This window comes from Channa argus, chromosome 16 (assembly GCF_033026475.1).
Source record: "Channa argus isolate prfri chromosome 16, Channa argus male v1.0, whole genome shotgun sequence".
Taxonomy (NCBI): Eukaryota; Metazoa; Chordata; class Actinopteri; order Anabantiformes; family Channidae; genus Channa; species Channa argus.
The window spans coordinates 1,382,069-1,405,297 of NC_090212.1; the positions used below are offsets into that span (position 1 = coordinate 1,382,069).

The 23,229-nt window shown below is 39.8% G+C and overlaps 1 long non-coding RNA gene across 1 annotated transcript; it reads left to right on the forward strand.

Moving 5' to 3' along the window:
• Window positions 1-1,239: 1,239 nt before the first annotated feature.
• On the forward strand, window positions 1,240-20,629 carry LOC137101963 (uncharacterized). Its single transcript, XR_010911129.1, has 4 exons — window positions 1,240-1,428; window positions 4,570-4,697; window positions 18,174-18,421; window positions 20,496-20,629. It is a non-coding gene; the product is annotated as an uncharacterized lncRNA (long non-coding RNA).
• The last annotated feature ends 2,600 nt before the right edge of the window (window positions 20,630-23,229 follow it).

Consider the following 23,229-nt stretch of genomic DNA (forward strand, 5'->3'; position numbering starts at 1 on the left):
TGGCCTCCATTATTCTCAAACAGAAGAAGCTTGGCACAACCAGGACTCTTCCAAGAGGTGGTTGCCGGGCCAAACTTTGCAATTTGAGGAGAAAGACTTTACTAAGAGAGGGACCAAGAACGCAATGGTTACTCTGACTGAGCACACAGCCAAGACACCAGAGGAGGGGCTTAGGGACAACTCTGTGAATGTCCCAGAGTGGCCCATCCTGAGCCCTATTGATAATCTCTGGAGAGACCTCAAAATGGCTGTAAAACCTCTCAAGCTCAGTCAGGTTGGATGGGGACTGATGTTGAACAAAGAAAAATGGTAGAAAATCCCCCAACCATGGTGTGCAAAGCTTATCACATTATAGCCCAAAAGACTCGAGGCTGTAATAGGTCCCAAAGGCGCTTCAACAAAGTACTAAACAAAAGGGTTTGAATAATTATGTACATTGGATATTTCAGTTTTTATTTCTTTTTCATTGATACAAATAGATTTGCAAAATTCTGCTTGTCATTATGAATTACTGCGTGTAGAGAAAACAATAGCTTAAAAAATAAAAATAGGCTCTAACATAACAATATTGAAAGAGTAAAGGGGGTCTGATTACTTTCTGAATACACTTTACATAGAACATTTTAGAATAAATTTCTATTTGGATTTTGTACAGCACATGGGTCATTTTTGGATGAATCTCTCTTTTGCAACAAAGAAGTACTGACTTTCTTGTAATAATATGATTTAATAGAGGTGATGGTCTGTGAATCTAATAAGACCATTATAAAGAACTAATAATGATTGATATCACCAGAAACACCATTTTGTACATTTGTAAATACTCAACAAACCATGCAATAAGAAAACTAAAGTTTGTTATCTTAGGTGAGTGCACAGTAGGTTCTTGTTGAGTTGTTTATCGCTGTTGCTGACCGTTCAGCAATTAAACGTCTCTGTTAATTTGCAGTTGGAAAATAAACAGCACAGACCCAGTTGTTCTCACTTCTGTCTGTGTCTTTTGTGCCTCTCATCGCAGTTACTGGCTCACCTTCCAGAACAAATCCCTCTAATTCTGGGGATGATCATTTGGAGGGCAAGGAGCTTGTTAGCCTAATGATTAAGTTTAACCAGCCCTTTAAGAATATATGGATGCGCTTCAGCTGAGCAGAACAGTGTAATGGTTTGGAAATGAGACAGCAGAGGAGGAGGTGAGTATGGGGAGGAGGTGGAGAGAGGTGAAAAGATGGCGGGGGGAAAAGGCATAGGAGAACAAGAACGAGGATCTTACGAAAAGAAAAGGAAGCTGAGACCTTTTTCCTCCTATTTTTTTTTCTTCAGACAATAATTGTAGCTCATGTAATCACCTGTGGGCATCAGAGAAGGAACTGTTAAAGATACAAAGATACAAGGTTTGCTGGAACAACAACCTTTTATTGTGTCTAAAAGGTAACTAACTTGTCAGATCAGTTGCTGTTGAACATTAATAGTATAATTTGCCTATATTTCTGCTCACTCTTTGATGACATCATTGCCTGTGGCGCCTGTGTTCGGCTTTGTGTTTGCTCCTTTTCTGCTTTCTCATGCATTTGTGATTGTTCTTGTGTTACTTGTTGCTGTATTATCCCCTGTCAGCTAACAATTGTGTGTCAGCTGCTATTAAGTATGATCAGCACATGTTGTTTCACATCAAAGAGCCTATGGAGCACTATGTTACCTGGACCAGGTACAAACCGTTTTTCCCGTCCATCTTTGCTCCTTATGCTACTGTGGCGCAGGAAAGTAGCGGTCCACCAATCTCACAGTTCTTGGTTCGATCCCCGGCTCTTCCGGTCACATGTCGAAGTGTCCTTGAGCAAGACACTGAACCCCAACTTAGTTGCTCGCGGTGAGCGTTGGCCAGCTGCATAGCAGCTCCCCCATCGGTGTGTAAGTGTGTGTGTGAGATTGTGAGTGTGAATGGGTGAATAAGAAGCAGTGTAAAGTGCTTTAAGTGTCAATAGGTAGAAAAGTGCTATATAAGTGCAGAACATTTACTCCAACTGACTAATACGCCACAGTCAGCTGGACTTGGTGTAAACCAGATTTGGATTGCTCTGCTAAATGCTCGCTCCATAGTGAATAAAGCTTTTGTACTGAATGACATTTTTATCAAGGAACGTTTAGCCTGACCAAGACCTGGCAGCGTGAGTCGGAATATATTCATCTAAATGAACTTATATGCTGATTATAATCAGTTATATTGTTATTTCAGAGAATCTGAGTTTCGCTTGTTGTCTAGCATGTTGGAATGCTTGTCTTGTATTAATAAGTGGTTGGCAGTAACTAACTTCAACTAAACTCAAAAAAGACAAAAACTTTGATTGTTGCGCCTGATAAGAAAATCAGCAGATCAGGCAACACTTTGGTTGTTTGGGCTCCTCTGTTCATTTAAGTCTCAGGAACCTCAGTTTTGCAGTTGATCAATCTATGTCTCCAGATCAATATTGAGGACAGATGACAGGAAAGTGTTATTTAATGTAGATTTAGAGATGATCATACATGGTTTTATCTCATCTCGTTTGGACTATTGTAATTCACTCTTCACTTGTCTTAACAAACGTTTTAGAAATCAAATATAGAATTGATTTTAAAGTTTAGAGCCCTTCATGGCAATGCTCCTAAGTACATTTGACCTGTTGATGCCCAATGGCTCCTCTAGAGCATTGGGATCATCAGGTCAAAATCTGCTCGTGGTCCCTAAAACCCATTTTATAAATTGGAGGGATCTTTCTGTGGCTCCCAGACTGTGGAACGCACTGCCCCTGACTCTGCATGTGGCTGATTCTACTGTTTCTTTTAAAAACTGAAACTGACACTCTTCTTCAGACGAGCTTTTAGCTGACTTTGTTCTTTTGGTTGCATCTTTGTTGTAGTTGTGTTTTAATTTATATTTGAAGTATTATTGTGTAATCTGTATTATTTTATCTTTTTTACTTTTGTAAAGTACCTCATAGCACCATATCATCCCAGTAAACCACTTCGATCTCAGAATGCAGGCTTACTTGTGGTTCCCACAATTTCCAAAGGTAGAATGGGAGGTAGAGCCTTTAGCTATCAAGCTCCTCTCCTGTGGAACCAGCTCCCAGTTCAGATTCTGGAAGCAGACACCCTCTCTACTTTTAAGTCTAGGCTTAAAACCTTCCTCTTTAATAAAGCATATAGTAAGTTAGCCTGAGCCTGGTTCTGCTGGAGTTTTCTTCCATTAAAGGGAGTTTTTCCTCTCCACTGTTGCCTATTTCTTGCTCCAGGGGGAATTGTTGGGTTCTCTCTATACATCTTTATAATGTTGACTTTATTCTGTAAAGTGCCCTGAGATGACTTTGTTGTGAATAGGCGCTATATAAATAAAGTTGAATTGAATTGAAAATCAAAGCACTTTGTGATTTTATCTGTGAAAGATGCTATAAAAATAAATTTCACATACTTACTTCCTTACATGCTTTTTTTGGCTGATTAAAAATGAGACGTCCCGCCACATTTTGGATCATCTGGAGGCCTTTGATTTTGCATGCTAGTAGCCCTATCAACAGAGCATTGCAGTACTCAAGACCAAATGTGAGCAGCACCTGCACAATGAGTTGGGTTGCATATTCAGAAAGGCAGCCTCTGACTGTTGGAGCACGTCCTCTGGTCCAGCAGGTTCTCAGCCATATGTGGTTCACCTTATTACATTCTTTTGCTGATGACATGTTTTGTGCGTGCAAATTGCAGCTGAATGTGAAGCAGAATGAAGGTCAGAGCTGCCATCTCTGAGGCCATGGTAATGTTCTGTAAAACAGGGACTGGCACTATTAGGACTGGAAGTGATTCCGTGCCCTGAGGGAAAGTATATCGGTGTTGTGTTAAAACATTGGAGTACAATGGAGTGTGATTGATCATGGATTGGTTCTGCATCAGTGGTAATGTGGATCAGACCGCTGTGATGAAGACACAACTCAAGCAAAGCTTACAAAGCTCAAAAATGAGCTTTGGGTAATGACCAATTACAATTCCAGCAAAGACTGGCTGAGGTCACCTAAGGTGAGAATCTCAACCCTCACAGTGGAACCAGTCATTCAGATGGAAATGAGTCTGCATTGTTTTTTTGAGTACTTGGAGTGCCTCTTTGTGGAAGTGTGCAGGGTACATCCATCTGGAAGGTGAACCCTGAGTATGGCTGAGCTGTAGCATTAGATATGACTTGGATGACTGGTGGAAATTGTTAAAGGTCAGAAGTTTGGATTAAATTAACACTGCAAAGGAGGATGATAGAGCCTGCACCAAACATCTGTGAAAGTCCTTCCCTGTCCACCAAAACACTGGTCAAGTTTACATCAGCCACACATTCTGGAGGACATTGCCTCAAAGCCACAGAGTCAGTTCGATCAAAAAGAAATGGATAAAATGTTCCTTTGATTGTGGTGATCTGTATTATTTACACCCAATTTTTTCACACTCTACACACCAACTGTCTTCCCGGACTGGCTGTAGATATTGGTCTGTGGTCTGATCCGCTTTGGTCTAAATCCCTAATCATCTGTCCTCTCTGCTGTCCCCTTTCTCCTCTAGTTTTGGACTAAACCACTATCCAATGTCATCTGGAGTACACTCCCTCGCTGCTGCTACCAACATCCCATAAGCTAAGCTCCGAGCCTCTGTTTAACTGGAGATCTGTGTTGTTTGTTTTATTCAAGATGGTAAGATAATGAAATTGGTGTTTGGCAAAGGTCTTTGCAATATAATTTCACTTCAGCGTTGTTATCTCACGAGATTTACAAAGAGAAGATATGGGACAAGTCCTATTTCCCTTTCATGAGACACCATGAAAATTAATGCGGAAAGGTCAGGGGGGATTTTGTAGCCCTTTTAATTCCTTTGAGCTTCATATGACAAAGAAATATATTGCAAAGAACAGAGCGTATGTATACTATTGATGTTATCGGAGTATTTAGCCACTAGTTACACAGCTTCTAGTTATTTGATTTTAAATTAGTCTTATCAAGACCTTTCATTTTAAATGGGCTCCTTGATAGCGTGGCAGATAAGAAAGAATGCAAAATTATCAATTAATGGGTTGTGATGAGGTTCTGTCATGCAAACACTGATTATTGGAATGCTCATCTACATAGAGTACATATATTGTGTATTATTGCTTAGTGTGAAAAGTAAAGGTCTTCATTTGTTACGTTAGAAAGAGTTAAGCTATAAAATATTTTGTGGGGCAGGATTCAGAAAGAACGTTTAATGTCTATGAGACATGCTAAAGTTAATGAAAAAATTCCCCAAACAAAGTAAGTCAGTTTTATTGTGAACTATGAATCTCAGTAGTTTTTCTAATTTCTTCACAAATTATATTCAAAAAGGGTTCATTCTATGTACATACACTACATAACAACACTGACTGATTGAAAAAAATATGGTTTTAATTTTTTTTAAGTATGTATTAAAAACCAGTAAGTTGTCCATATGAACACTGAAAGAGGTCTTTCCTGCTTTAACAAAGGGCTGAAAAACAATAAAAGACTATTGTGGACTGGTACTCACCACTGTGCCGTGTTGGCACTTTTCTCTGGAGCGTAAAGAGACTTTTTGTTAGGTATTGGCACTTCTCACCGGCTGCCAGTACTGAGTTTGGCCTGCCTCCTGAGATCTGCATTTCCTGACACCAACCCACCCCCCACCTCTAGGCAAATTTGTGTTGTTTGACTTGATAACAATGTACCTTTATTGTTAAACTGTATTTTTGTGAGGCATTGGTCTAATCAGGAGAAACCCACTTTACATAGTTACCTATTGGGGAAGGTTGTGTCTCAACAAATAAAAGTAAATCATTGCTTCAGCTTCTTCCCCTTGACCATAGTTTGGAATTTAACGGAAAAACAAATCTCTGTAGAAAGATGAGTTTCTGTGTCTGACTGATCTGTAGTGTTCATTTTTGTTTGCACATCTATATGCATACGTGTGCACTAGGCATGAGCAAGTATATTTGTATCTATCTACATTATGTCTATATATGTTTGATTATATCTGCATTTGTGCTGCTATGCAACTCTATCTTTATCTGTGTGTGTGCTTATGTATGTGTGAGGGCAAAGAGATATTGGATGTGTATCTTGCAGTGCTCTGAAGTGCACAGATCTGATGCAGAGCAGATTAGATTTCCTGTAAAAGCTCCTCTATGTGGTGCTAATGGCCAACAGCATGCAATTGAATGCCCAACAACTACACTCCCACTACATACACTGATGAGCCACAACATTAACAGTGGTGACCTTAATATCGTTATGGAGGAAAATGGTCATTGTGGCACAGCCACAAATGCAGCAAAATTTGAAATTTTACTCATTGTATGAAATTAAAAGTACTCCACTAAGAAAACAGTGTATTTAAAACAATTGTAATTATAGCAATTATGGCAAGACATTTAAAGTAATTAGTAAAGTATAGGGGTCGAAAGTAACTGTTGGAGCAAAAGTATAAAAAGTAGCATCTTAAGCACTTTATGTGCTGACAAATCATTAACCCATAATGATACTTCAGCATTTATATATATATATATAAATATATATATATATGGCTATCTGTGTATGTGCATGCCTATGTATATGTGTGTTTGCATACGAAAAATAAACATGCTTTGAATACATCATTCAAACCATGTCATTCTTCAGAGGATGAACCCATTCACTCCATGAGCTCTTATCTGCTGCTACTGAATGTTTGCGTTTCAGGTTATGAGATATTATGAGAAAGAAATTGATGGAATTTAAAGAACTCCTTGATGTCTCCTCAACAGCAAGACTAAATGTATGTAATGTAATGTATATATTTTTTGTCCTTTCGACTTATCCCATGAGTTCAGGGTCGCCACAGCGGATTGTTGTCTGCATGTTGATTTGGCACTGTTTTTTATGCCGGATGACCTTACTGACGCAACCCTCCCCAATTTCTTCTTGGACTGGCTTGGACCGGCATGGACCGGCACTGCACAGCTGGGGATAATGTGGCTAATTTGGCTGAACAGCTGGGGATGGGAATGGGCTGTTAGAGTTTCAGTGTCTTGCCCAGAGACACTTATAACATATAGTCGGGACCGGATATCAAATCCCGTGGTCCATGGATGACTGCCTTACCAACTGAGCTACAGCCACCCCCGAACAGCAAGACTAAATTATGTATATTTACTAATGCTGTCAAAATACCATGTTGGTTTCAATTAATTATTCCAAAAAATTAAATAAATTAAAAATGCATTAAAAATCCCAAACTTATTCTGTGCAAATATGTGGTAAATGGTCTAAATGGTCTGCACTTATATAGCACTTTTCTACCTATTGGCACTCAAAGCGCTTCACATTGCTTCTTATTCACCCATTCACACTCACAATCACACACACATTCATACACCGATGGGGGAGCTGCTATGCAGCTGGCCAACACTCACCAGGAGCAACTAAGTTGGGGTTCAGTGTCTTGCTCAAGGACACTTTGACATGTGACTGGAGGAGCTGGGGATTGAACCAACAACTGTGAGATTGGTGGACAACTGCTCTACCTTCCTGCGCCACAGTCGCCCACATGTGACCCTTGACCTGATATAGTTTGATAAGTGTTACAACCCTATGTTATGTTTCCTCGCTCTTTGAGACATCCCCGCACGTCTGCCTGTACCCCAGTCTCTGACAGGTTCTCCTTCAGTATGGAGGGAGACACAGCACCAGTGTCCACATCCGATTTCTTCTAATAGATTTGTCTTGGTGTAACAAAGATTCTAATCGTCTTTTTCACATGATACATGATAAAAGGCTGCAGACAGGATAAGCAGTGGAATGAAAGGCTAAGCAGAAAGAGAGAACTTAATTCAAAGAGATGCCTCTTCGTCAATAAATACACCTGAAGTCCACCTAAAACTAAAACACACAACTCAATTTGATTCAACTTTATTTATATAGCACCAATTCACAACAAAGTCATCTTAAGGCACTTTACATAATAAAGTCAAGATAAAGATATATAGAGAAAACCCAACAAATCCCCCTTGAGCAAGTCCACTCTACTGTCCCTTTATTTGCTGGGAGACACACAACAGCCACACAAAAAAAAATGAAGACAGGAAGCATCACCTTTTGTATCACAATCTCTGCACTATGACTTGGTTTTTGTTTTGTTGTCCTTGCGCCTCCTCACACACACGCACACACATACACACCCACTCGTGATTCTTGTTACCATTAGTCACAGACCATTCAATCTTTGCCCTCTGTGCCAGATCCTTGTTTTCATTCTTACGATCCAGACCGTCTGTTTTATTACTAACCTACTGTCAGCCTTTTTTATTAAGGACTTTCTTTTGTGTGTATTTCACCCTAATTTGGATTTGGACTGTAGTGAAGTTCGTTTTTAATGGTCTTTGCTTTTCTTTGGTCAATTAATAAACTGATACTCTCATATTTTGAGTATGCAGCTGGAATCTGTGAGCTAAGCATCTATAATAAGTCTGTACTTACAGATTTCCTGTAACCTGGTTACCAGGTGCATGTACACTTATTCCCCGATTACTAGACAAACCTGGTTTATGTACTGATGAGAACATCAAACAGACTTTACACAACAAAGCTGGTGAAAGCTGTTGCCTCAACATGCAAGGATATTAATATTGTATTTATATAGATCTAAATAAAACAAATACAAGACATAATGTGCATAAAAAGTCAAAAATGAAAACTACTAAATCAAAAGACTAAACGCCCTAGCAAAATTGTTTGCCATGGAAAAAACAAGTTCTGATTCTGAAATAATAGGCAACTCTATGTAAAATATACAGATTCACTTATCTGCCAAACTTAATTAGAACTGAAATATTTTTAAATACTATTCAAATAAAAATTTTTACCTATGTGATTAATTTAATCAGAGCATATAACACTACTACTATTTACGTCATATCTAATCAATTTTTGTTTTTGTGTATTTCTTATTCTTGTGTTCCGAACCTCATAATTTCTCTACTCTGCTTCCCTAGATACCTTATTTAAATCGTGAATAAGGTAGCGATAATCCCCTTTTAACCTTGATAACCGTGATGTAGGGTCTGATTTTCCTGATGTTGTAGAGGGCAAATCTGCTGCACTAGAGACTGAGGAGATGTGGTCCTTAAAGCTCAGTTGGTCGTCGATGATGACCCCCAGATTTTTGATGACGTTGATGCTGATGTTGTGTTGTGTCGAAGGTCTGGCTGGGAAGAAAGGACTTCGGTCTTGGAGAGGTTGAGTTGAAGATGTCTCTCATTCATCCAGGCTGAGATGCCTGAGACACAAGCAGAGATGCATGATGAGACAGTGGAGTCCTCTGGTGGAAAGGACAGGAAGAGCTGTGTGTCGTCAGCATAGCAGTGATAGGAAAGACCATGTGCGTGAATGATGGCACCTAGGGATGAAGTATAGATAGAAAAGAGGAGAGGACCATGAACTGAGCCCTGCGGCACACCAGTAGAGAGGCTATGGGAGTGAGAAAGATGCCCCCACCTTGAAGGTTCATCCCGATAGGTAAGAACAAAGCCAGTCTAGAGCTGATCCAGAGATGCCTAAGTCAGAGAGTGTGGACAAGAGGATCTGATGGTTCACATTGTCAAAGGCTGACGATAGATCAAGTAGAATACGTCTACAAGAGATTTTCTTAATGAAGGTGCTGGGAGGCATGATGTTCAAACTAGTTTAAATAATACAGGAAAAAGTGAATGAGTGAAGTGATAGGAAATGTTTTCAGACACAGACATGAATCCAAAAAAAACCAAACAAATTTCTTTGATTGAAAATTATTTGAGTTATTAATTATTTTTATGTGAACATTAGTAGCATTAAAACTGACGTTAACATACATAAGGATCGGATGCAGTGTGTTTGTAGCAAAATACTAATGTTTTTTTAATCAAAAATCAGTTAAAATAATGGTAATCTGGAAATGATAACATTTTATATGAAAATATTGCTAAACTTGGCTGAATGATAGAAGCCACAAGTAGTGCTAAATGATGAGTTTGGAGTCAAAATAGGCAGCTCTCAAAGCTGAGCTGAGCCTAATGCCCACTAAGAGCCAGAGATCCCATCACTACTTATGACTTTTGTGAATCCATGTATTTTTTTTTTCATTGATCAAATGAGCTTGTGTGACATTTGTTCTTGTGATTAATATATTAAAAATGTTTAATTCTGTCTTTTTCTCTGTGGTCTCTCACAAAATCTATTAAGTTCAAGTTTAAATCTATTAAGTTCTAGAATTATGATAAGGAATTCCACAGCACCCACAATGCACCATCCAATTTACTGTAACTAAGTCCTAATACTTGTCTCCCTGTTAGTGTCTTCCTCTACCAAGAAAAAAGTTTACAAAACTTTTATTTGCGTTAAACTAATGGACATATGGTATTATCACTCATAAGTTTAAAAAGTATGTTTGAGTGGGAAATATACCACTGGAAGAAATTTCCAGAACAGTTCCTCAAATGTTGAGCTTTTGATGGTGAGGCTATAGTTTTCTTCAGGGCAGTGAAGATGTTGCAATTACTTTGCCTTCACACATACGCACAGCATACTGTATTTCATCTGTATTTCATCCCCGCATGTATAAACATGACTCCTACACATCGACTGTCAGATGTGGCGTCCCGTGACGAGCGACTTAACAATAGTAAATCTGTTTTAATTGATACGCTTTCCCGTCTTGCTGCCTTCTAAATGGCAAGATGGAGGACGTGGCGACAGTTGGCGACAAACAAAGACTCTTTGAAGCAGGTTATGTTGTGAAGTCTAAAACCTGTTGAGGAAAGAAAACTCCTCTTTCACCGCCCCCGGCTTCTTCTTCTGTGGACGGTAATCTGAGTCTTCGTTCTTCTTCTTTTTCTTCTTCCTTTTATGAAAGCTGGAGCTGGGAGTATTCTTTCATTGGCTGGCAGACAACTTGCAGCAACACTGCTGTGATGGCCGGGGACATGGCATGCAAATTACAATTAACCACTAATCCTTAACTGATGATTTCAAGATGGCATTTTAATTTGCCCTCAACTATTTCTTTTGTTTTTCTCAAATATGTTCTTTTTTTTCTTTTTTCTTTTTTTTTTCAATTTCCCTTCCTGCAATCCCAGGTGCCAGACCAACTTTGAAGGAGTGAAGATATAAATAGTTTATTGGCACTGAGTATTAATTTAACAGGGGCAATAATAATTTCTTCTTTTTTTGTGGACTTGGCGAGAAATAGTTTTGAAGAATTTAAGAGCTTTTTATCCACTTTGGAGATTAGTAGGAAAAATAATGAATTTGAGTGCAAATGGGAGGAAAAGGAATTAAAGAGAACTTTGACTTGAGAAATGAATAAAAAGCCTGTGAGAATGCAGATGTGTTGTCATTCTGAAGGAGAGAACGTGGCCTCTAAACAAGGAGCAGCTTGCAGCTTATACAAGAATGCAACGAATATGATACAAACACAGCGTCCATTGTGTGCACAGATTAATACTTTTTACAGTAACACAGATTCTGTAGATTATTTGGGCATTAAATCCAGTTCCACCTATATGTGACAAGGGAGACTTGTCAGAGAAGTTCGTTAGATACTGTGGACAGGATGTAGTGTCAACGACTAAACAAGCTCAAACTGACACTGCTTCCTAAAAAAACTATGAAGTTCATCAACCCTATGAGACTATGAAGGGAACATTTTGAGGTCAGTTGTGGACTCATTTGTTGGCCATCTCACGTAACCTTTATCTGGGTCAAAAAGGGGCACTTGAACATGTCTCAGAGACCCAACTAGTATGTATAGTGTGCACCTGCTTGATCGATCTCCATACCTGTAGGTGTTGGTAGTCTGTATCATCCTAACAGACGGTAACAAGAAAGAGAACGATATGAGCGTATACAAACTGTAAACTATGTAATATGGCACAGATGGTCATGTTCGAATAATCAAATGAGATAAAAAACATGAGTAGGACCATATTTGTGTGCCCTCTTGACTTGGTTTTTTGCTCGCTTTCATCACTTGTTTCTCTTCTTGTGTACTGATTTGCCAAAATGTACTGCCAATCAAGATGCTCTCTCTTTCTGACCGACTTCGTCCACCACCAGCTGAACATGCGGAAGACGGTAAAAAAAAAGCTGCCAACAAGTGTCAACATTGCTCAACACAATACAACAACTAGAGCGACGAATTCTCAAAGGCCATCAAATGCCATGTCATGGCTGGTATGTGAAACACACCACATGCTTCTGGGTTTTTACCTGCAAACATTTCTTTATTTTAACCATGGCCATGTTTTTTCTAAACTTTTACAACTAAAACAAAAATTGCATAAAAATAAAAATCCATGAAGACAGAAGTCGCCTAACCTGAACAAGGTACTTATTTATAACCAAACTATAACATTTCACAAACCTTAAACAGGTGACAGAGCAGAGTAATGTATACAGTATATAGGGTTAAAGTGATGGGGAAGGATATAAAACAATGACCTTTGGTTGAGCACATACTATAGACATTGTGTGTCAATTTCTAAATCCCCACATTACAATCAAAGCTATGTTATTTTCCTGAAACGTGTCTGCTATTACAACACATTCTCATCCTACAGTTTCAGATATTGACACTTTCTAGAGGTGTCAAATTTTGCAGCTTTGTACATCCTTTGGCATATCATATTGATGCCACAGGTTCCCTTTGGTGTCATGATTGGACGCTTTAGGTGAGTCCCCTTTCGACGCCACAGATTTCTTTCCCCTGTTTAAACCGAGTTCTCGCTACAGTTTATCGCTAATTCATCAGTTTTGTTCACCCCAGGCAGACACGTTGCCATCAAACGTCATTTTTCTTGTTTGGGCTTTGGTTAGTGTATTTGGTTAAATTGTTTTTTGGTTGTGCACACTGTTTAATTTAGTGTCTTTAAGGTCTTTTTGGTTCATCATTTAGTCCTGGATGTTTTGGTATGTGCACACACTTAAAAATAGTTAAATATTAATTATTTGTTTTATTTCTATTCAGTTTTCCCTAGTTACGGTATATTTTCCTGTCCTCTCCTTTGGAGTGATCTTTAGTTTGTTTGCCTTTTGGTTAATTAATCCTTATTTCTTGTTTGCTCAATGACTTGTTAGTACGTGTGTTTTCCTGTCTTTCTCTTGGAGTGAATTTAAAAAACCCTTTTTATGTGTCTCCTCACTGTTGCCTCTTTTGGGCCCTTTTTAATAAACAAATCATTATACACATACATCCTCACTAAAGTATCCATATGGGCCACGTTGTGAAACAATAAAGCGCACAACATCTTGCATTAAACTCGAACTCCAGTCTCTCATGGAAAAATCCTGTGTTGTTGTACCATTCACTTCCATATGACACTCTTCATATTTTATGTCATTGATTTAAGCACCAAATCCTTAGGCGCCGGGGTTTCTATTTAATTACACTGAAAGCTCTGAGTGTCTTTTACCGACTCAAACTATCAGGGTTTTGTATATGGACCCAAACATAACACAGAGAGAGGGATGTAGAGTGTAGGTGAATTTTTTATTTTAGAAGTGAGGAATAACAAATAATGGAGAGTAGGCTGTCAGTTTAGTTCCTTGGTTCATGTAATGAGTTTGTATTCTATATTTACTGATTCAAAAAGGATAAAGTAAAAAAAAAAAAGCAGACTTTGACCTAAGAGATTTTACAGATTACTAAGAAAACACAAACCACGAGAGAACTAAATAGAAGACGGGGCCAAAATAACTAGGGTGGCTAAATAGAAACCCGACTAGGACAACTAAGGAATGATATAGAGGAGGGAGACAAAATACAAACAGACGTGAACGAAAACAAAAACTAAAAGGCGTCAAAGGAGAAATGAACGTGTGCACAAGCAGAGCAGGTGGGGACTCAAAATGAAAAATACACCTGGTGACATTCAGTGTCCTACCAATCTGCCCGATGTTTTGTTGTTGCTTTTTGTTGCTCTGTTCTTTTCTCTCTCCCCTTTCCACTCACCCCAACCGGTCGAGGCAGATGGCCGTCCACCCTGAGCCTGGTTCTGCTGGAGGTTTCTTCCGTTAAAGGGAGTTTTTCCTCTCCACTGTTGCCTATGCCTTGCTCCAGGGGGAATTGTTGGGTTCTCTTTATACATCTTTATAATCTTTACTTTATTCTGTAAAGTGCCCTGAAATGACTTTGTTGTGAATTGGCGCTATATAAATAAAGTTGAATTGAATTGAATTGAATTGTCACCAACAACAAAAACAGTGTGACAGAGCTAAAACAAGACAGCACAGCAACCAAACCTCAGACCAAGAGAGACAGCTAACAGAGTCCAAATACCATGAGACACGTTGTTGCAGGGTTTAAAAAGTCAGGGGAACAACTGTAAACAGTTGTGAATTAGCGGTGAAGCTGGAGGAGTGAACTGGGAACAGGAAGTGGGAAAGGGTTACAAAATAAAAGTCCAGAACAGAAAGTTAATGTAGTTAATGTGTAGCTTAAGTGTCTGCATGTAACACAGAAGTGACTAGACAAAGTGGCACTTTTTGACATCTGGGGAATGAAAACAGGCTGGTCCTTTTCTGATGATTTGTGACAATCTTTGAAGCCTGTGTCAAATGATGTCCTGAAAACAGTGGCTACAACTTTATTACTTTTATTTATTTGTTTGGTTTTGTTTTAGTACTTTTGGAATATTCTGGTTTGGAGGATCCAAACTGCATGCTCCTATTCATTCCATCTTGTTTCTTATTTAAACATCTTCATGACATGAGAAGAGGTGATGTGTGGAGATTTCATTGCTTGTGCTTATAAGTATTGTTTTTGCTAATACAAATAAGTAACGTATTAAACTTTTCCAAGCACATTTCCTGTTTCCTAAGTTGAACCTGTCATTACAGGAAACACGGCTTTTAACTTCACACTATCAATTTGCATTATAAAGATTGACATCACCTAAAGGTGGTTTAAAAAAACTATTTTGCAAAGCAGACTGAAAGCAGTAGTGGACTTGCATATATTTAAGATTTAAACAGCCACTGTCAGTGAAATCTTATCTTCCAGTAATAACCATTCTGTCCCCTAGAGATGTATCAGCTCTAGTACTTGAGCTGCCAAAGTCCCTATCTTGCTCCATCCCTGGCATCCGACCCAACATACCAGAAGGCACCTGAAAACTCACAGACTGAGGCCCCTGGAAGCCTGGAAGCCTGTCCGCTGACCCATTCCAAACGCAGCCCTTAAACTGAAGCCTTGGCACTGGGGGTGGTGGTTAGGGTTGATAGAGGAAAATGGGTGGGGGTGCACTGGCAGGGGCAGAGCTAGAAGGCATGGTGCTGGCTGAAATGCCCAGGCTTATGCAGGCAGGCCTGGGTGAACACGTCAGATTGATTTATGTGATGCCTGGCCCTATAGCTGACCCTGGGCTGGATTCAACCTGTCCTCTATCCAACCAGCCACTACTCCCTTTTCCCAACCCTATCCTTCTTGGCCTGAGTGACCACCAAATGCTCGAGGAAAAGGAGGGATAGCAGGAGGCGGGGTAAAGGGGTGGGAGATGAAGTCAGTGGCTCTGGGTCATTGATCATTACTGGGCTGTGGGTTATAGGAGGGCAAGAACATAAAGAGTGAGAAAAGGCGTGAGAGAAAATAGATGAGGGGCAGGAAGGATGGGTAGCTGGCCAGTGGTGATGACTTGGTGGCCTGCAGCCTCTGCTATCTGAGGTGTTTGATGAACCAGGAACCAAGGCCGCCCGGAGGTGCCTGCTACTGCCTCATAATATCATGTTGTCCTTAGAGAAATTCTCTAATTCTAGTTTTAAAGAAGGCAGTTTATTTCTCTCTCACGTAATTGTGGATGTTCATGTTAAATATACAAAGTACATAAAGTTTAAAGCCTGTGAGATGTCAGCAACTGAGCCTGACAGAGCAGGCTGCTACATTTTGGTTTCTTTCTGTCTTACTGTGAAGACACATTAGCAATCACCACATATTCTGTGTATAACCACTTCATAGAAACAAAATAATTGTTACGCATCTTCAAAGAGTAAAGTGTCTTGTTCGCTTTTCTGGTGGTGGTGAGTCAGTGTAGACCCAAATCTTTGGGCTGCACCTGAGCTGTCGCAGACTGTCTGTCACAAAACTGGACTTGGGTGCTGACAAAATGTACATCGTGCAGTCATGGAGATTCTACTAAGTGCCAAAATCTCCTTCCTTTCTGCTTCGTTTCCTCTTGTGTGTGTAACCCAACAAAAAATAGAACATCATTAACATCTACCAGTAGTTAAAGCCTAAAAACAAACTCACATTGGAAGCTGCACTATAAAACCAGACCCTGTGACCACTCAGCATTTGGGGTTAATGAGCTTGCTTTTTTTTTTCACTAAACCCACAACAATTTCATCTTGCTGGTCTCAGAATCAAACCTTAGGACCTAAATCTTCAACACATTCTCTACCCACACTGTAACATAATGACGCTTTTCTAAGGCATCAAGTTGTGCTGCTTTTCTTACATCCTTTGGCATCAGTATTAGAGGCTCCAGGATTGCCACAATTTGATGCCATGGAAACAACTTCAGGGTAAGTTACCACCAGTTGCAATACTCAGTAAAGCGCACAACGTCTCACACTAGAGTCGAACCTTGGTCTTGTGTAAAAAGTCCTGTGTTTTGTTGTACCATCTAACACCCCGTCCACCTCCTTATGAGACTTTTACATTTTTTTTATACTATGTCATTGCTCGAGTGAAATATTGAAGCGTCAAGCTTTTCATTGTACTGTATTGAAGGCTCAGTGCTGCTCACAGACAAAAATGGGTACTTTAAACGTCAGCATGTAACGCAAAACGACTGACAAAGTGGCACTTTTTATGCCTAAGGAATGACAACGGGTTGGTTTCTCTGACCTTTAGGTCAAAACTGCTACAACATCCTGACTGTTAGTCTGACAAAACCAAAAGTTGGCTAGAAGTCTTTGACAAATTAACTTTGACATTTTAGGTGCTATGTTTTCCAACATAAGAAAGATCAGACCCTACCCACAGAATATACAACCCAACTCATTGTACAGGCGCTGGTCATATCTCGTCTTGATTACTGCAACGCTTTGTTGATGGGGTTACTGGTATCCACAATCAGACCTTTGCAGATGATCCAAAATGCGACAGCTCGCCTCATTTTTAATCAGCCAAAAAGGACTTATGTCACACAACGCTTCAGATCTCTACACTGGCTTCCTGTGGCTGCTCGCATCAGGTTCAAAGCTCTGTCTCTCGCCTACAGGGGGATCACCTCAAAAGTTCCTGCTTACCACAACTCCTTCCAGTCTACTGCGGTCTGCCAACGAACGACGTCTGGTTATCCCAGCACCGCACAGAAGACACCAAGCAAAACTCTTCAGCTCAATAATCCCACGATGGTGGAACGATGGGGGAACCACGCTCAGCAAACTCACTCCCAATATTCAAAAAAACAGTTGAAAACAGAACTCTTCCACACTTTCCTATGCACTTAAATCTATAAAAAATGAAAAATAAACTTCCTTTCTGCTTTTTCTTGCACTTGCAAGAAATGTAAACACTTTTCTGATAGTACTTCGCTTTGATGTATTCTTCTTGACTTTGCTTGCCTTGTGTGGCAAGCCTTGTAAGGGGCGACTGTGGCGTGGGAAGGTAGAGCGGTTATCCACCAATCTAACAGTTGTTGGTTCAATCCCCGGCTCCTCCGGTCACATGTCAAAGTGTCCTTGAGCAAGACACTGAACCCCAACTTAGTTGTTCCCGGTGAGCGTTGGCCAGCTGCATAGCAGCTCCCCAACTGGTGTATGAGTGTATGAGTGTGTGTGTGTGTGTGTGATTGTGAGTGTGAATGAGTGAATAAGAAGCAGTGTAAAGTGCTTTGAGTGCCAATATGTAGAAAAGCTCTATATAAGTGCAGAACATTTACCATTTGTAGGTCACTTTGGATAAAAGTGTCTGCTAAATGAACTGTAAATGTTAGTTCTTTTGCCTCCAAATTTCCTGGAACTTTAGGGTCACTACTTATTGATAAAATACTTATGCACAGATCTTCAATTGTTTAGAACTTTTCTATTGTTTGATTGCTCATGTTACATTTTAAGCAACTATGAAATTTGATGTGAAGACTCATCCTTTCATTATATCTCCTTTTTCAGTTTTCTGTCTTTCACCTTCCCTGGGAAGTTCATCCAATTAACTAAGGATGGGTAGAGGCAGCCCATTCTAGGGCTTTCTGGGGTGCTGGGACCCCGCCCTCCCAGCGGGAGACGTGATTGGGTTGTCTGGGCGTTCCAGCGGCGCGCCCAAGTGGAAAGAGACGAAATGGAGGAGATCATTGGCCATCGATACCCAATTATAGAACTGGAAGGGGTTCCACTCACTATCAATGATGGCCCAGCCACAGGTATGTGGGCTCCCTCTTTGCTTTGTGTCTGATGAGAAATTGTTTTGCTGGAGGATTATGGTCAATGTAATTATGTCCAATGATAGCGAGCCACAGTCTGATTCTCAGAGTCAAGCTGTGAGGGTCTCATTGAAGAACTGGACTCATTTTATGGTTCTTGATTGCTGTACATTGACATGGTAATTTCGCTAAAAGCTTTTGCAGCATGTACATTATCAACTCTGATGAAATGATCTTTTCAGCTATCTAGAGCTAAACCACTTACTAACAGTATGTAGAGTGATCAAAATGTACAGCTAATTTGAAAGAGTCTTCATTGATAAAAATGTGCATGTTTGTGTTGTTGTACAATAAGATATGGGAAAAATGAGAAAATTCAGCTTTACCAGAAAATATATTTGCATATATGAAATACTAGTCTACGAATTGCAATATATTTTTTGTCAGATTGTCCAACAACAGACCCCACACATATAAGTGGCCTAGTTGGTTACTATACACCTTAATCAAACAGACTTGTGTATACAGAAACTGAGATGTACTTGGTAATCAAAGGGTCAAAAAACCTCAATTATAAGTTTTTTGCCCACATTTCAATATTGTTTTTTTTTCATATGTGAGTAAAAGTGTTTTTTTTTTTGTCAGTTAAGTCCATGTTGTTCAGTTTGGGGTCAGTGTTTCCTGTGTATGACTATTGTATTGATTATAGATACCAACATATAGCAAATATTTTATAAAAGTCGATTTAAAATGTTGCCGGTGGTGACCAATTTCTCTAGAATACTGTGTTAAATACTCATGTTTCTGACTGTCATGTAACCACAAAATTTTATTTCTATAATCATATTCTTATGTATATGATCTTATATGACACCTACACTCAAGGTATATGCTGATACAAACACTAATCCAACACTAATGCTTTGAATTAGATCTGTAAAATTTATAAAATATAAACTGTCCATATGTACGCTCATGCCAGATATACTGGCTGTTAACTACACCTACGCCTACACGAAAAGGTGAGCACATCCAGCTTGTGGTGCAGCACCATTTTTACACATCATCGGATATTAACGATACGTGTACACTTGATGCAACGATAACAGTGAGAGGTTTGGGAGGAAAACGTACAAACCCTGTCAACAACTACATGCATTTAGAGATTGACGGCTTGTCCTGGGTGCCCTTTCTGCTGCAACCCTTCCATTTTATCCGGGCTTGGGACCAGCACCAGGGTGGCTGGTTGGGGCCACACCTGGTGGGGTAGGATTTGAAGTCACTGTTTTCTGCATCCTAACCCAATTCTCTACCAATGGGCCAACAGGCCCCCAGCTACATGCATCTACATACCTGTGTTTTTTTTTTTCATCGCCATTTCCTCGGTGACACTTTTACCTTTAACCTCTCAGTGTTGCCTTTACATTAGGCCGATCCTTTTCCACATTTGTTAACCCGTTGCTTCAAAATGTGCGAACATGGGTTTTTAAAGCTTTAATTACAGATAAGCAAACATTTAATACTTAATAATTACTATTAAACATGTTGTTGAAATACTAGTCTACGAAATTACAAATTGCCTCATTAATGATTGTTGTTATTGATTCTGTGCTAGATTTGTGAGAAAGAAAACACAAAGATAAGGTTAAATGCCTTATTCCTTGGTGTGTATCTTACTTTATTAGTGTCACCTAATTGGCACCTAACTAGCCATGTTGAAACACCATGAAATCTATCACAGTTTTAGAGCAGCAAAGAAGACATTTGTCTGCTGTAGATGCAGATTACATGCATCGACTATGTTGCTGCAGTGTGTACATGAGGTTATTCTTTGTGACCTTTTCTTGTACACATCTCTGATCTGCTACATACATTATTAAATATCACCTAAACTCCAGTATTTCATGATGGTGGAGGTAAACTTCATTAGGAGTGGGGGTGACATGTACAGCCTCCGGGTCTCCAAAGCAATAATTAACTCAGCTTTTTTTTCTTTCTGTAGCTTCAGTCTCTGATCCAGGTCGGTACTGACAACCTTACACCCCCCTGCCCCTCCTTAATCTGCCATATACAGGTCACAGACGGCGGCCCGGCACCCTGAGGTGTCCTGTAAATGTGCCTGTGGAGTGATGGGCGGGCATCCCTCGATGCCACATTCATTTGCACATCAAGAAGGCAGAGAAGGAAGCTTTGACCCAATTAACACAGAGGAAAACAGATTAAATAAAGTCTGCTGCCTTACTCCTGGACATTCAGTGTGACTATGTGTATGTGTGTAAGTGTGTGATGAGGTCATGCAGGGGTCACAGGATGAAAGTAACGAAACTCCCAGCCAATCACACAGGGCTTTGAGAGCAGAGGGAGCTGCCTGGCTCAAAAGCTGTATCAACAGTTGACGATACACATTGCTTCATCAGACTCCTTGAACCAGATCACATGAGCTCTACGCTGGCCTTAAACGATAGGAGGGACATAAAATGTAAATGTACAGAATGCACTGACTTACAAATCATGAAAAATCTATTGTAAATGGAACAAAGTACACAGCATCCCCAGTAGAAAAGGAGAAACATGAATGTTAAAATACTGAGTGTACAAAAAGATCATGTAGCATCCTCAGTTTGAGCAGCAATTCTGCCTTTATTATATAGAAATTGAAAGCTGACAGAAAACGATAAAGAGATGGCGTTTGATGGGCAGCAAAGGTCCCCAGCTGGATTTTAAACCAGTGGTATGTAAGCTCCATAACCGGGTTATGGATAAGTCTGAGAGAGGGGAGTGACATCAATCCAGCCCCCAGACCTTATTAGGGCCAGTCATGTTTAGGTCAGATATAGATATTTAATGGAGTGAATGTGTTCTCTGTTTCATTTTCTCACAGAGAGATGTCATGCTGAATGGAAAAATAAGAGTCAAAGAGAGTAGGAGGAGGGGAAGATGGAAAGAAAAGAGAGCACCAGCGAAAGAAGAAAAAAGCTGACAGGGATAAAGGAGTGAGGGAGAAAAAGTGGAGGAGTGATTTCTCTGGGCTCCATGCCTTGTTAGATCTATCATCCCTTTAATTAATAGTGTTTTTAGGAAGATGTCTGAACTGTGTCATTTCCATTATTGGAAAACCCAACGCGATTAATGAATAATTTTCATTTTTGATCCATTATATCATGCTAGTTGATCTCCTCTTTTCCGCGCTGCTGAGTGATAGCATCGTTTTCTGCCCCTCGATCAAATTTAATTTGGCCCCCTATTATATTACACTGTTGCAACTGAAGTGTCAATTTTTGTCAGGCAATTAGAAGCTATAACCTGTGAAGCTAAGTTTGATAGGCATTGTAATTGGATTGTTTCAGCAATAGCTTGAAACACTTTTTGCTTTTCTTTATTCTACCTGCCCCCTCCCTCTCTCCTCACCAAAGTTCCCATCTGGTTGTGATTTTTGATAGGGTCTCAGTCTATATGTCGTACTTCAGAGCTAACAAAAGATAAGAGGTGAACAGGGAGGGAGGAAGGCGGAGGAGTGCTTGTCTGTGCAGAAAGTAGGCCGTGGATTTGCGTGGATGTGAAATGTGCCGTGTGGTTCCACTTTTCCTGCTGCCGTGGCAGGTGTTTGTCTGTTTTGACCCTGTCCTCACCTCACCTTTCAAGACGCCACATTAGAGAGGTTTTCAACTTTTCAGCTGACAGCGATAGTGAAAAGGTTTGGAAATTTGAAACGTGATGGGGATGCAGTGGAATGTAAGAGCAGGCTGATGCAGTTCTGAGAGTTTTTCAGGGTAGCAGTAAAATTGCATTTTTTGTTCTTTTGAAGAGACAGGGCCATGGCTGCCATTGAGAAGAGGGGGTCTTTTTAAATTCCCAGCAATAGTGAGAAGAACATGACTTTACAAACTACAGTGTGAGAAAGTATTTGATCCTTCCCAAATTTTTCTTTTTCATACAAAATCTTACACAGATGACGCCCAACAGAGGCAACCTGAGCAAACCCAAAATCTAAGTTTTAAAGGAGAATTGTATTTACTGAGGTAAGTTAACCAGCATCTAGATCAAATCATGTGAAAAAGTAATCACCCTCAAAGTTAGTATCTAGCTGTGCAATCTCTGCAGCAACAACTTCAAACACTTGCAATAGCTGGAAATCTCATACACATTGCTGTAATGGAAATTTGCCCATTGCAAATGTCTTTAATTCAGCCATAGTGGAGAATATACAGTTTAAGGTTTTGTCCCAATGTAAGACGTAAACACTTTCACTAGGCTAGTTCACAATCTTCATTTTATAAACCTTATATACAAATGCCCTGAAAACTGAGCTTTAAAAGCTTTGTTTATTTGCTACGGGAAAATCAGTGGGGGCAGCTTCAACCTTTTACCTACTAGACAAGGGCAAAGTCAGGGTTAGAGCTCATGGCTGCAAACCAACATGTCTTTGGTTTTCTGGTCTGACCTGGGCTTCAAGCTACTATGAACCACACAAAGCGACATCTTCTGACTCACCTGATTCCTGCATTATCCAAGACAGCAAGGACGTGGCTGAAGAGCTGCGTGGAGCTTTAAATGAAGAGTGAACATGCAGGTGACATTTGACTGAAAAGGAAAAAGTTCATAGATTGTAAAATTTCAGGTCCTCATTTCTTTTTACTATAAAGGATTTGTGACGTCATCATTGTGTTTATGTCACATTTTTCTAATATAGTGAAGTCCGCATAAGATGGTGAAACAAATACTGTAAATCACACATTTTCCAAATACCTGGGCCTCAGACATGATTTTCAGCTGAAGATTGGCCTCACCATTTCCCACACAGACTGGGT